The 12,115-nt window shown below is 42.0% G+C and overlaps 1 pseudogene; it reads left to right on the top strand.

The window, feature by feature from the left end:
* The first annotated feature begins 7,318 nt into the window (after positions 1-7,318).
* On the top strand, positions 7,319-10,674 carry LOC111527533 (annotated as a pseudogene).
* Positions 10,675-12,115: the final 1,441 nt, after the last annotated feature.

Raw genomic sequence — 12,115 nt, 5'->3', positions numbered from 1 at the left:
ACAGATCACTTGAGGCCAGGAGTCCAAGACAAGCCTGGCCAACATGGTGAAACCCTGTCTGTACTAAAAATGGAAAAAATTAGCCAGGTGTGGTGGCACATGGCCTGTAATCCCAGCAACTTGGGAAGCTGAGGCACGAGAATCGTTTGAACCCAGGAGGCAGACATTGAATGAGCTGAGATTGTGCCATTACACTCCAGCCTAGGCAAAAATAAATAAATAATAAATAAATAAATAAATAAATTTAAATTTAAAAATAAGAGAAAAATAAGAAAATAGAAAAAATGATAGGGATCGACATCTTTTCTTTTTCATTTTGTTAGAGTCCGAGTCTTGCTCTGTTACCCAGGCTGCAGTGCAGTGGTACAGTCAACACTCACTGTAGCCTCGAACTCCTGGGGATCCACACCATTCTCCTGCCACATCTTCCTGAGTAGTTAGGACTACAGGCACATGCCGCTATGCCCAGCTAATTTTTTAATTTTTTGTAGAAACAAGCTTTCACTATGTTTCTCAGGCTGGTCTTCAACTCCTGGGCTCAAGCCATCCTCCTGCCTCAGCCTCTCAAAGTGCTGGGATTAAAGGCATGCACCACCATGCCCAGTTGATCAGCATTATCAGAATATAAATCCTTGAAGATCAAGATCGCTACAAAGCTATTTGAAAATTCAAGAAAGATACATACTTTAAACATACAAAGTCTGTATCAGTGCAAGATGCCATTATCATCAAGGGAATGTTTCATTCTGCACTATAATTTTAGATTTTTTGCATTATATATGAGGATATTTAATATGTGCTATTAATTATTGAGGAAACAAGTGCTTGCATAAATAAATGATGTACACAATGAATAAGCAATATAATAATAATCTGTAACTCAGAGAAAGGTTGGAAAGAATTAGCACCTGGCAGTACACAGAGTATGATCTAATACCCCAAGGAAATACATTTTTAACATTTTAGCAGATAAGTTAACAAAAGTCTGCTTTCTTTATTCACTATTTGTTTGTAATAAAGTAAAAAGTTCAAAGTCTTTAAGCTGACTACTAAAAATTCTTTGGGATGCTGTACAAATGGATCTAGAAAATAAAGTACAAAATTTAAACATGTACATTTGACTGCTTCACTGTGACAAAACCTCTAGGCCAGGGGTCCCCCCACCCCACTGGGCCCTGGACCAGTACCAGTCTGTGGCCTGTTAGAACCCGGGCCACACAGCAGGAGGTGAGTGGCGGGCGAGCGAGCATTACCGCCTGAGCTCGTTCAGCCTCCTATCAGATCAGCAGCATTAGACTCCCATAGCAGCACAAACCCTGTTGTGAACTGTGAATACAGGGATCCAGGTTGCACACTCTTGATGTGAATCTAACTAATGCCTGATGATCTCAGGTGGAATAGTTTCATCCTGAAACCATCCCCCGGTCTGTGGAAAAATTGTCTCCCAAGAAACCAGTCCCCGGTGCCAAAAACGTTGTGGAACTTTGATCTAGGCAATATGTTCACCCCTCTCACGATTAGTGAGCTCCAATATGAGCAAAAGGCTGTGATATGTGTCATGAAGAATAAAAACAGAAAACAAAGAGTCTGGAAGCAGTGGCTCACGCCTATAATCCCAGCACTTTCGGAGGCCAAGGCAGGTGCATCACTTGAGGTCAGGAGTTCGAGACCAGCCTGGCCAACATGGTAAAACCACATATCTACTTAAAATACTAAAATGAGTTGGGTATGATGGCACATGGCTGTAATCTCAGCTACTCGGGAGACAGAGGCAGAGGTTGCAGTAAGCCAAGATTGTGCCACTGTATTCCAGCCTGGGTAACAGAGCAAAACTGTGCCTCAAAAATAAAAATAAAAAATTAAAATAAACAAAGATGCTGCCAGAAATACATGCTTTTCTTCAGTGATTGTTTCCCATAGTATCTTAATAATCTTGATTTTCCCTTGATTGTGCATTATTCAACAAATCTAATTCCCAAAACACTTAGGTGAGAAGCTTCTATTCCTCAAATTCTTTAATACATTAAAAGAGCATGCTTCAAATGATACTAGTATTCTTTACTTAGATTATATATTCAATCAACAGAAATCCTTAAAGTGCTTAGAATGTTAACTAGATTAGTTAATGTTGACTTAATTCCTTCTCCTGGTCAAAGAACTATGGACTTCACACAATAAACGAAATACAAAAATTGTCACAACTGAGTCAGCTGAAAAATACATAGTCAACACCCACTCTTCCCAAAGCAAAGAGCTTATGAATTAATAAATGTGACCAAGATGAAAAGGAATGTCCCATGTTTGGTTAGCCATATTACTGGCACGTACATTTAACCTTTGGGAATGTAGGTAGGGAGAGGGATAATTCAGTAGATAGCAGCAAGACAATGCCCCTGACCTATACGTTATTCAAAAGAAAGTGGGAGGGTGAAAATTAGAGGATTGGGAGGCAAAACAAAACTGCTCTATATGCAGAAGGGATAAAGTTAGCACGGGAATGATTCAGTGGAATGATTTTTTCCTATCTGATAATGCTGTTATTGAAACACCTACCTGCTATTCAGTAGTATCCTGGAAACTTGCATATGATTTGGCTCACCAAAGATTGGAATTCAGAAATTAAATGTCAAGCATGCTAAGTAATATGACCTCATTATGAGATAAGCATTAAGGCAATAGTGGCAAGCATGAGTCAAGAGAATTACGTGAGCCTAAGATCTCTACAAGAATCCTAGGCTTGGCTGGGCGCGGTGGCTCATGCCTGTAATCCCAGCACTTTGGGAGGCCAAGGTGGGCAGATCATGAGGTCAGGAGATCCAGACCATCCTGGCTAACACGGTGAAACCCCATCTCTACTAAAAATACAAAAAAAAAAAAAAAATTAGCTGGGCGTAGTGGTGGGCGCCTGTAGTCCCAGCTACTCGGGAGGCTGAGGCAGGAGAATGGCATGAACCCAAGAGGCGGAGTTTGCAGTGAGCCGAGATCAGCCACTGCACTCCGGTCTGGGTGACAGAGCTAGACTCCATCTCAAAAAAAAAGAAAAAAAAAAAAGAGTCCTAGGCTTTTAGGGCTAAAGTAGATCAAACATAACTTATCTGGCCCTTTCACATTTCAGGAAGAGTTTGAGGCATTCTGTTTAACACACATCATCTCATTAAACTCCCTTATTCAACAAAAACATTAATGTCATTTTATGCACCAGGCTCTCCTCTGGGTGCTAGAGATAAGGAGTAAACAAAATAGACAAAGTTTCTACCTTCATCAATCTTTTATTCTCAATAAGCAAAATAAATGAGTAAAATAATGATGAGTTGGAAAAAGCCCCAAGGAGAAAAGACAAACCAGGGAAAGGGGCTGTGAAATATCATGGGAAGAAGATAGAAATGCTCAGAAAGGCGTCATCTAAGTCTTCACTTTACACATTTTTGAAGAAAGAGTTTAAAAAGATGGGGCACTAGCGATACAAATGTCTATGGGTAGGTTATTTGAGGCAGAAAGAACAGCAACTGCAGACCCTGGGTGGAAACACCTCTGCCCCATCCAAGGAACACCAAGGAGAGGAGTGTTGCTGGAGGGAAAAGTCAAAAGTGGTGAGGTCAGGGAAGCAACAGGGGGTGAGATTTTGGAGGGCCTTGGGGATCACGGCCCTTTTACTTTAGGCGAGCTGTGAAGCCATTGGAGGGCTGGAACAGAAGAATGACATGGTCATATTTATGCTCTAACAGAACTACCCCATTGCCATATAGACTGAAGAGGGGCAAAGGTGGAAGGAAGCTTTCAAGCTAAAAAGAATGGTACCGGTCAGGTAGGAGAAATTGTTGAATTCTGCATATATTTTGAGGGCAGGACCAGCAGGATCTGTTAGTGGATGTGGAAATGAGAGAGAGGAGACAAGGAAGAGTCTAAAATGTCTGACATGAGCAAGTGGAAAAAATGGAGCTGCAATTTGCTGAGATGGGGGAGACCATGGGAGACCCCCACCTGAGATGCAATTCTCCTGTCTCAGCCTCCTGAGTTGCTGGGATTACAGACCCGCACCACCACACCTGGCTAATTGTTTTGTATTTTTAGTAGAGATGGGGTTTCACCATATTGGGCAGGCTGGTCTCAAACTCCTGACCTCAGGTGATCCGCCAACCTCAGCCTCCCAAAATGCTGAGATTACAGACGTAAGCCACTGCGCCCAGCTTCAGGATAGTTTTTAAGCCTTGAGAATGGATGAGATTGGCTAGTGTATGAGCGTAGATAGAAAAGGGAAATCCAAGTTTGGGGCTCTGGGGCTCTCCAACATTAAATAATCAAAAAGAAGAAGAGGAACCAACAAGATGGACACAGAAGAAGTGACAGTGAGACAGGAAGGAAAATAGAATATGTGTCCTGGAAGCCAAAGGAAAGCAGAGCGGTCAGATGGGTCGAATGCTGCTGTCAGGTCAAGGCAGGCAAGGACTGTGGCTTGGCCAGTGGATTAGCAATGTGAATGTCATTGGAGATCTTGAAGTGGGCAGTTTCAGTGGGGCAATGAGGGTGAAAGCATGATAGGAAGGGAGGACAGCACTTGAGGAGAATATTCTTCCAAAAAGCTTTCTTTACTCTGAAGAGAAAGAATCAAATAAGATAAGCAGCCGGAAGGGTCTAGTAGACCTGTGAAGTGGTGCTGTTGTCACCATGCACCCATGCTTTGATAGAATAAAACAAATTGCCCAAGTTTTTTTTATTATTATTATCGTATATGTTGAGAATCAGTTATTCTGAACCCAGAGCCCACATTCTTAACCTACACTCCACAACAAAGGGATGAAAGCAACAACTTCATTTATTGGTACACCTATGGGAACCAGCACAGGCCTATGGGCAAAAAGAGCCAAAAGAAAATTATGGAATACTTAAAGGAAACAGACTATTAGTCTTAATTTTTAATTTTCTATATACTATATACCTATGCCTAATTTAAATTTCATAGATACTCTCAGCCTGGTGCAGTGGGTCACACCTGTAATCCCAGCACTTTGGGAGGCCAAGACAGGTAGATAACTTGAGGTCAGGAATTCAAGACCAGCCTGGCCAACATGGTGAAACCCCATCTCTACTAAAAATACAAAAATCAGCTGGGCATGGTGGTGCACACCTGTGATTTCAGCTACCTGGGAGGCTGAGGGATGAGAATCGTTTGAATCCAGGAGGTGGCGGTTACAGTGAGCCAAGATTGTGCCACTGCAATCCAACCTAGGCGACAGAGCAAGACTGTGTCTCAAAAATTAAATAAATTAATTAATTACATAAAATAAACTTCTCTAGACACTCTCATATATATAGCTTTCTCATGTTATTTTAACTGGAATTCTATGACGGAGAAAATGAGTGTCTTTTCAACAAATGTCAACTTCCCATTGGAGAAAGTAGCTGTCCAGGATTGGTCTTCCAGGGAGGCAGAAGCAGCATCCCTTAAGATTTTCAGTATTTATTCTCAGTAATTTCCATGCCTGACCTCTCATCAAACACATCCATTTACCCATACATTCATTCAACAAACATTCCTGATCTCCTATGTCCCCAAATCTCTTCTAGGAGCTGGGGATGCTACAATGATCAAAAAACACTAAGATCTTAGTTCTCACGAAGTTTACATTAAATGGGAAAGAGGCAGACATTTGATACATAACAAGTAGAGTTTTGGATGCTGACAAATATAATTTTTAAGCACTTTATGGCATAGAGTAAAATCAGCACCGGCTACTTCGAATAGGTGGGAAAGTCTCTTCAGGTGGCTGACATCAATCAAAACTGAAGAAAAGGAAGCAGCTTTACCTAGCTCTAGGGAAAGCTGGGTCCACAAAACAAATGAGGAAAAGACCCTCTCTTAAGTCTTAGAAGAACAAGCTAAAGAAGTCGGAAGTACAGTGAGGGTACACAAGTGAAGTTTTAGAAGTTAACAGGGCAGGATAAGCCAAATCCCACAGGGTGCAGATTGTATTCTCAGCATGGTAGGAAACTACTGGAGATCTTGAATTCAGATTCCACTGGCTCCTAATGGCAGACGGATTGTAGGAGATGAGTCAGAAAACCAGGAATCCAGTTGAAAAGCCACTGGAATGGCCCAGCCAGAGGGAATGGTGGCTGGAATGGAGGGTTGGACTAGGCTGGCAGCTGGAAGGGATGTTAGACCAAGAAATCTGTGCTGTGGAAAGAGGGATAATCTGATGGATTCCCAGAATATTTTGGATTTAGAGCTGGCAGAATGGATAAAGCAATGCGGGGGTGGGGGTGGGGTGGAATTAATGATCACAAGAGAGAAACAAAAAGTGACCACCTAGGTTTCTGGCAAAAAACAGGCAGGGTGATGATGCCTTCTACTGGCAGGGCACAGTCTGAGGAAGCAGGAGGATTGGGATGGGACTGGAAAAAAGAAATCATGAGCTCTCTGTGTGATACCTCATCGGAGATGTTGGATATGTTGCTGGGAAAAGTGAGACAGTCAACCTTAAATTCAAGTCCCATCCCTCATAAAGCTATTCTAAACCAAACAAGTCCAAAGTATCTTACCCTCCTTTGAAATCTTTATGGCACTTCCTATCCAAACTTCACTGGGCAAGTGTATTTGGTTATCTTCTGCCTGGAGTGGAATGTTTTGCAGATTTTTTTGTTTGTTTGTTTGTTTGCAGATGTTTCTAATTCAGAATATGAGTTCTGAATTAGAACCCAAGAATTCCACTTCTATTTCTGTCCCTAACAAGCTGGGTGATCAATGGGTGTCACTTATTCTTTAAAGGTGAACATGTCCTCACCTAAAATTAGAGTTAGGCAAGGATTAGGTAATTAATGTATTGCTTATATTACTAAGTAATAGTGAAGTAATTCATTCCATAATTACTTCACTCATTGAAATCAAGGACTATGAACTTCGTTAAAGGTTCATAGCACAGAGCACAAAGCCTGTAACGCAGTAGGCACTCAATAAATTCAGACGGACTGATATGCACAGTCAAGCTAAACTCTTTAAATTCCTAAAAGAGTAATTGTTAACGTTTTGAGGAAGAGTCCAGCATCTGAAGGAATGAGGGGCACAGGTTGGGAAGTGCCCGATTTCCAGTCCCACCTGGGAACCCCGCCGCCCCTCAGTCCCCGTGCCCTCCTCTGCCCCAAACCCTCCCAGTCTGGGAGCCCAGGGTCCCACGTGGGGCTGACGGGCCGGGCTGGCGCGTACCTGGCGGATAATACCGGAGCAGGAAACTCTTGAGCTTCATTTTCTTGCTCTCCTATCCCCGGCCGATGGGCTTCGTAGCCATGGAAACGGCTAAACAGCAGAGGGACGCGGATGCGCATGCGCAGGTTTCACCAAGCGGTCCTGGGGCTTCCGGGTGATCCCGCTACGCTGGCTGCTGGGGGTGTCCCGGGGCTCCAGTGCGCGGGAGGCGAGTGTTCTGGAGGTGTCTAGAGTGAACGGAGTGGGGGCGCCTCTTATTCTCACTAAGGGCGACCTCAGAGGAGCTAAGCATGGCCGGGAACCGACGGCCTAGGCCAGAGCCTGGGCTGCATGCACTATTTTAGCGCACTGGTTTCCCGAAAGGAAGTGCAGGAGGAAAAGCCTGCCCTTGGTTACCACTCGGAGCCCCAGCCCGTGCCCTGTCCTTGTCCTCCCAAAAGAAAAATGACCTCAACTTAATATCCTGCGTTTCTTGGCTCTGTGCCATACGTTGCACTAAACGGTGTATGCACACATACTCATATAATCCGAACAAGGTGTGGGTTATGTACCACTTCTTAAGGATGAAGTAACTGAGAATTAGAGAAAGTGGAGAACTACCAGAGGTCACAGCCTAAATGGATAGTAGAGGCAGAAATTGAAGGCAGGTGCGTCGGAACCTACACCAGAAAGCCTGCACCTGTACTCTCAACCTGGGCTTAAAACTCTCCAGGCCTTACTGTTTTCCATAATGGTTGAACTAGTTTACAATCCCACCAACAGTGTAAAAGTGTTCCTATTTCTCCACATCCTCTCCAGCACCTGTTGTTTCCTGATTTTTTTTTTAATTTTTTTTTTTTATTTTTATTATACTTTAAGTTCTAGGGTACATGTGCATAATGTGCAGGTTTGTTACATATGTATACATGTGCCATGTTGGTGTGCTGCACCCATCAACTCGTCAGCTCCCATCAATTCATCATTTATATCAGGTATAACTCTCCAATGCAATCCCTCCCCCCTCCCCCCTCCCCATGATAGGCCCCATTGTGTGATGTTCCCCTTCCCGAGTCCAAGTGAGCTCATTGTTCAGTTCCCACCTATGAGTGAGAACATGCGGTGTTTGGTTTTCTCTTCTTGTGATAGTTTGCTAAGAATGATGGTTTCCAGCTGCATCCATGTCCCTACAAAGGACGCAAACTCATCCTTTTTTATGGCTGCATAGTATTCCATGGTGTATATGTGCCACATTTTCTTAATCCAGTCTGTCACTGATGGACATTTGGGTTGATTCCAAGTCTTTGCTATTGTGAATAGTGCCGCAATAAACATACGTGTGCATGTGTCTTTGTAGTAGAATAATTTATAATCCTTTGGGTATATACCCAGAAATCTAGGTAGTACCATTCAGGGCCTAGGCATGGGCAAGGACTTCATGTCTAAAACACCAAAAGCAACAGCAGCAAAAGCCAAAATTGACAAATGGGATCTAATTAAACTAAAGAGCTTCTGCACAGCAAAAGAAACTACCATCAGAGTGAACAGGCAACCTACAGAATGGGAGAAAATTTTTGCAATCTACTCATCTGACAAAGGGCTAATTTCCAGAATCTACAAAGAACTCAAACAAATATACAAGAAAAAAACAAACAACCCCATCAAAAAGTGGGGAAAGGATATGAACAGACATTTCTCAAAAGAAGACATTCATACAGCCAACAGACACATGAAAAAATGCTCATCATCACTGGCCATCAGAGAAATGCAAATCAAAACCACAATGAGATACCATCTCACACCAGTTAGAATGGCAATCATTAAAAAATCAGGAAACAACAGGTGTTGGAGAGGATGTGGAGAAATAGGAACACTTTTACACTGTTGGTGGGATTGTAAACTAGTTCAACCATTATGGAAAACAGTATGGCGATTCCTCAAGGATCTAGAACTAGATGTACCATATGACCCAGCCATCCCACTACTGGGTATATACCCAAAGGATTATAAATTATGCTACTACAAAGACACATGCACACGTATGTTTATTGCGGCACTATTCACAATAGCAAAGACTTGGAATCAACCCAAATGTCCATCAGTGACAGACTGGATTAAGAAAATGTGGCACATATACACCATGGAATACTATGCAGCCATAAAAAAGGATGAGTTTGCGTCCTTTGTAGGGACATGGATGCAGCTGGAAACCATCATTCTTAGCAAACTATCACAAGAAGAGAAAACCAAACACCGCATGTTCTCACTCATAGGTGGGAACTGAACAATGAGCTCACTTGGACTCGGGAAGGGGAACATCACACAATGGGGCCTATCATGGGGAGGGGGGAGGGGGGAGGGATTGCATTGGAGAGTTATACCTGATATAAATGATGAATTGATGGGAGCTGACGAGTTGATGGGTGCAGCACACCAACATGGCACATGTATACATATGTAACAAACCTGCACGTTATGCACATGTACCCTAGAACTTAAAGTATAATAAAAAAATAATAATAATAATAATAAAACTCTCCAGGCCTTCATGCGGCCTGTCCTATTTCTTGCCAGCATCGTTGTTTGCCTGCCACATTTCCATCAGGAAGCCTGTGGAGAGAAAGAGTCAGCCAGCCAGCTTGTCAATTTCCTTTAAGAAATTTGGCCTAAATCGGAATTTCCCAAACTTAAGTAACTCCTGTGTTATCTGCACAACTATGAGCCATATCTCTCCTTACCTCTTCCAGAGATCCATACCTAAGTTTTCTTTAAGTTCTTAAAATGTCTCTAGATTGACTCACTTATTTTACTTAACTTTGTAAAATGTAATTTTAAAAATTACCTTTACTTTTACAGTTACTGGCTGTTCACTGAAAATTATATGAAATTTAATTCCACCTGTGAAGTTTTCATTTCTAAATTTAAAATTATATGAAATGTTCAGTAAACAGCCAGGAACTGTAAAAGTAAAGGCAATTTTTAAAGGTGTTGAATTGGTCATTAAGGGCTGGGCCATCAGGAGCTTGTGCGTCCCTCTCAGGGAGACCCGGCCTTCAGAGATGACAGCATTCAGACCCAGGAGGAGCCTGCAATCTGTCCTCCGTCTTCCCAACTTGTGCCCCCCATGGGGATACAGGACAGTAAGGAGCTATACAGAACCTGCTGCCTGAATGGGGGAACCTGCATGCTGGGGTCCTTTTGTGCCTGCCCTTTCTATGCCCTTTTGTGCCTCCTTCTATGGATGGAACTGTGAGCACGACATATGCAAAGAGAACTGTGGGTCTGTGCCCCATGACACCCGGCTGCCCAAGAAGTGTTCCGTGTGCAAATGCTGGCACAGCCAGCTCCACTGCTTTCTTCAGGCATTTTTACCTGGCTGTGCTGGCCTTGTGATGGATGAGCACTTCACGGCTTCCAGGACTCCAGAACTACCACCGTCTGCATGTACCACTTTTATGCTAGCTGGCATCTGCCTTTCTATAAAAAGTTACTCTTAATTGCTGTTGACCTATTTCCAGAAATACAATTTTAGATATCATGCAAATTTCATGACCAGTAAAGGCTGCTGCTACAATGTCCTAACTGAAAGATGATCATTTGTTAGTTGCCTTAAAATAATGAATACATTTCCAAAATGATCTCTAACATTTCCTTATAATGCCAATTACTTCTTATCTCTTTGCCCTGCCCTCCCCACAAAAACTACTACTTTTGTCAAAAGAAAGTCAGCCATAACTCCATTGTGCCTAAGTCCAGTGCTTCTTGATACATATAATTCTACCAAGGTCTTCTTAAAATGTTATTTTAGACAATTGAATTATATCTTCAGATTATTAAAGACTATGTGGACCTTAGGATACAGTTTTGAGTAGAGTTGATAAAAATCAATTAAAATAGTCTTTTTAAAAGAAAAGAAAGCCTCTTTAAGGGGAGGAAATAGAGGGTTGAAGGAATGGAAGTTCATCTGCATGTATGCAGGGAGACTGGGTAGGAAAGAGGAAGCACATGGGAGAGAGAAGTTGGAAAACATAAAATGGGTTACTTGATGGTGATTAGGTGGGTGTAGAGAAGCAAATTAAAAGGCTAAATGGAAGGGCAAGTTTCCATTGTCTATAGAAAGCTATATGAGACAAGGACTCCCCTTTTTTCCCCAAAGGTGTTATAAAAAGAATGAAGTCTCCTTATAAAAAAAAAAAAAATTACGCCTCAATGTCCCCAACAAGATTGCTTAATAAATTATGTCTCCTCCAAGCTATGCAATTCTTTTAACTGTTGTAGAAAATGTTCACAATACATTTAGTTGTAAACCAAGTGATAAAACTACATATTGTAAAGCCAATTTTTAAAATACATTGTATATATGTGTATGCACAGTAAAAATGGAAAATATATTGATCTAAAGGCATTGAATTACTATATACTACTGTATATTACTATATTACTATATACTGATTACTATATACTGCCACAAAGACTCTGAACCCAAAAACCATTCTTTTCTTTGTAAACGAAGGAAGGAAGGAAGGAAGGAAGGAAGGAAGGAGGGAGGGAAGGAAGGAAGGAGGGAAGGAAGGAAGGAAGGAAGGAAGGAAGGAAGGAAGGAAGGAAGGAAGGAAGGAAGGGATGAGAGAGGGAGGGAGGGAAATTAGCAACTGTTTGAGATTGTTAAGACAGGCTACAAGATGGAATAGCACTCAATTGAGCCTTCCTACTTGATGTGTTCAGAAGATCGAAAAGATTATTGAGATGGCAAAGCCTTTGCTACTAAGTGATACAATTTAACCTAATATAAACATGCAACACATTTAAAAAAAAAAAAATCTTTTTCTCAGCAGTAGTAAGCATCCCATACTTGGAAAACAGCAACAGCGAACCATATGAAATCCAAGCTCTCTCCCAGCTCAAACTTTCTCTTAGCCATTAAGACACTCCGGAAGG

The sequence above is a fragment of the Piliocolobus tephrosceles genome, chromosome 11, assembly GCF_002776525.5.
Source record: "Piliocolobus tephrosceles isolate RC106 chromosome 11, ASM277652v3, whole genome shotgun sequence".
In the NCBI taxonomy this organism is placed as follows: Eukaryota; Metazoa; Chordata; class Mammalia; order Primates; family Cercopithecidae; genus Piliocolobus; species Piliocolobus tephrosceles.
This window is presented reverse-complemented; position numbering and strand designations above follow the sequence as displayed.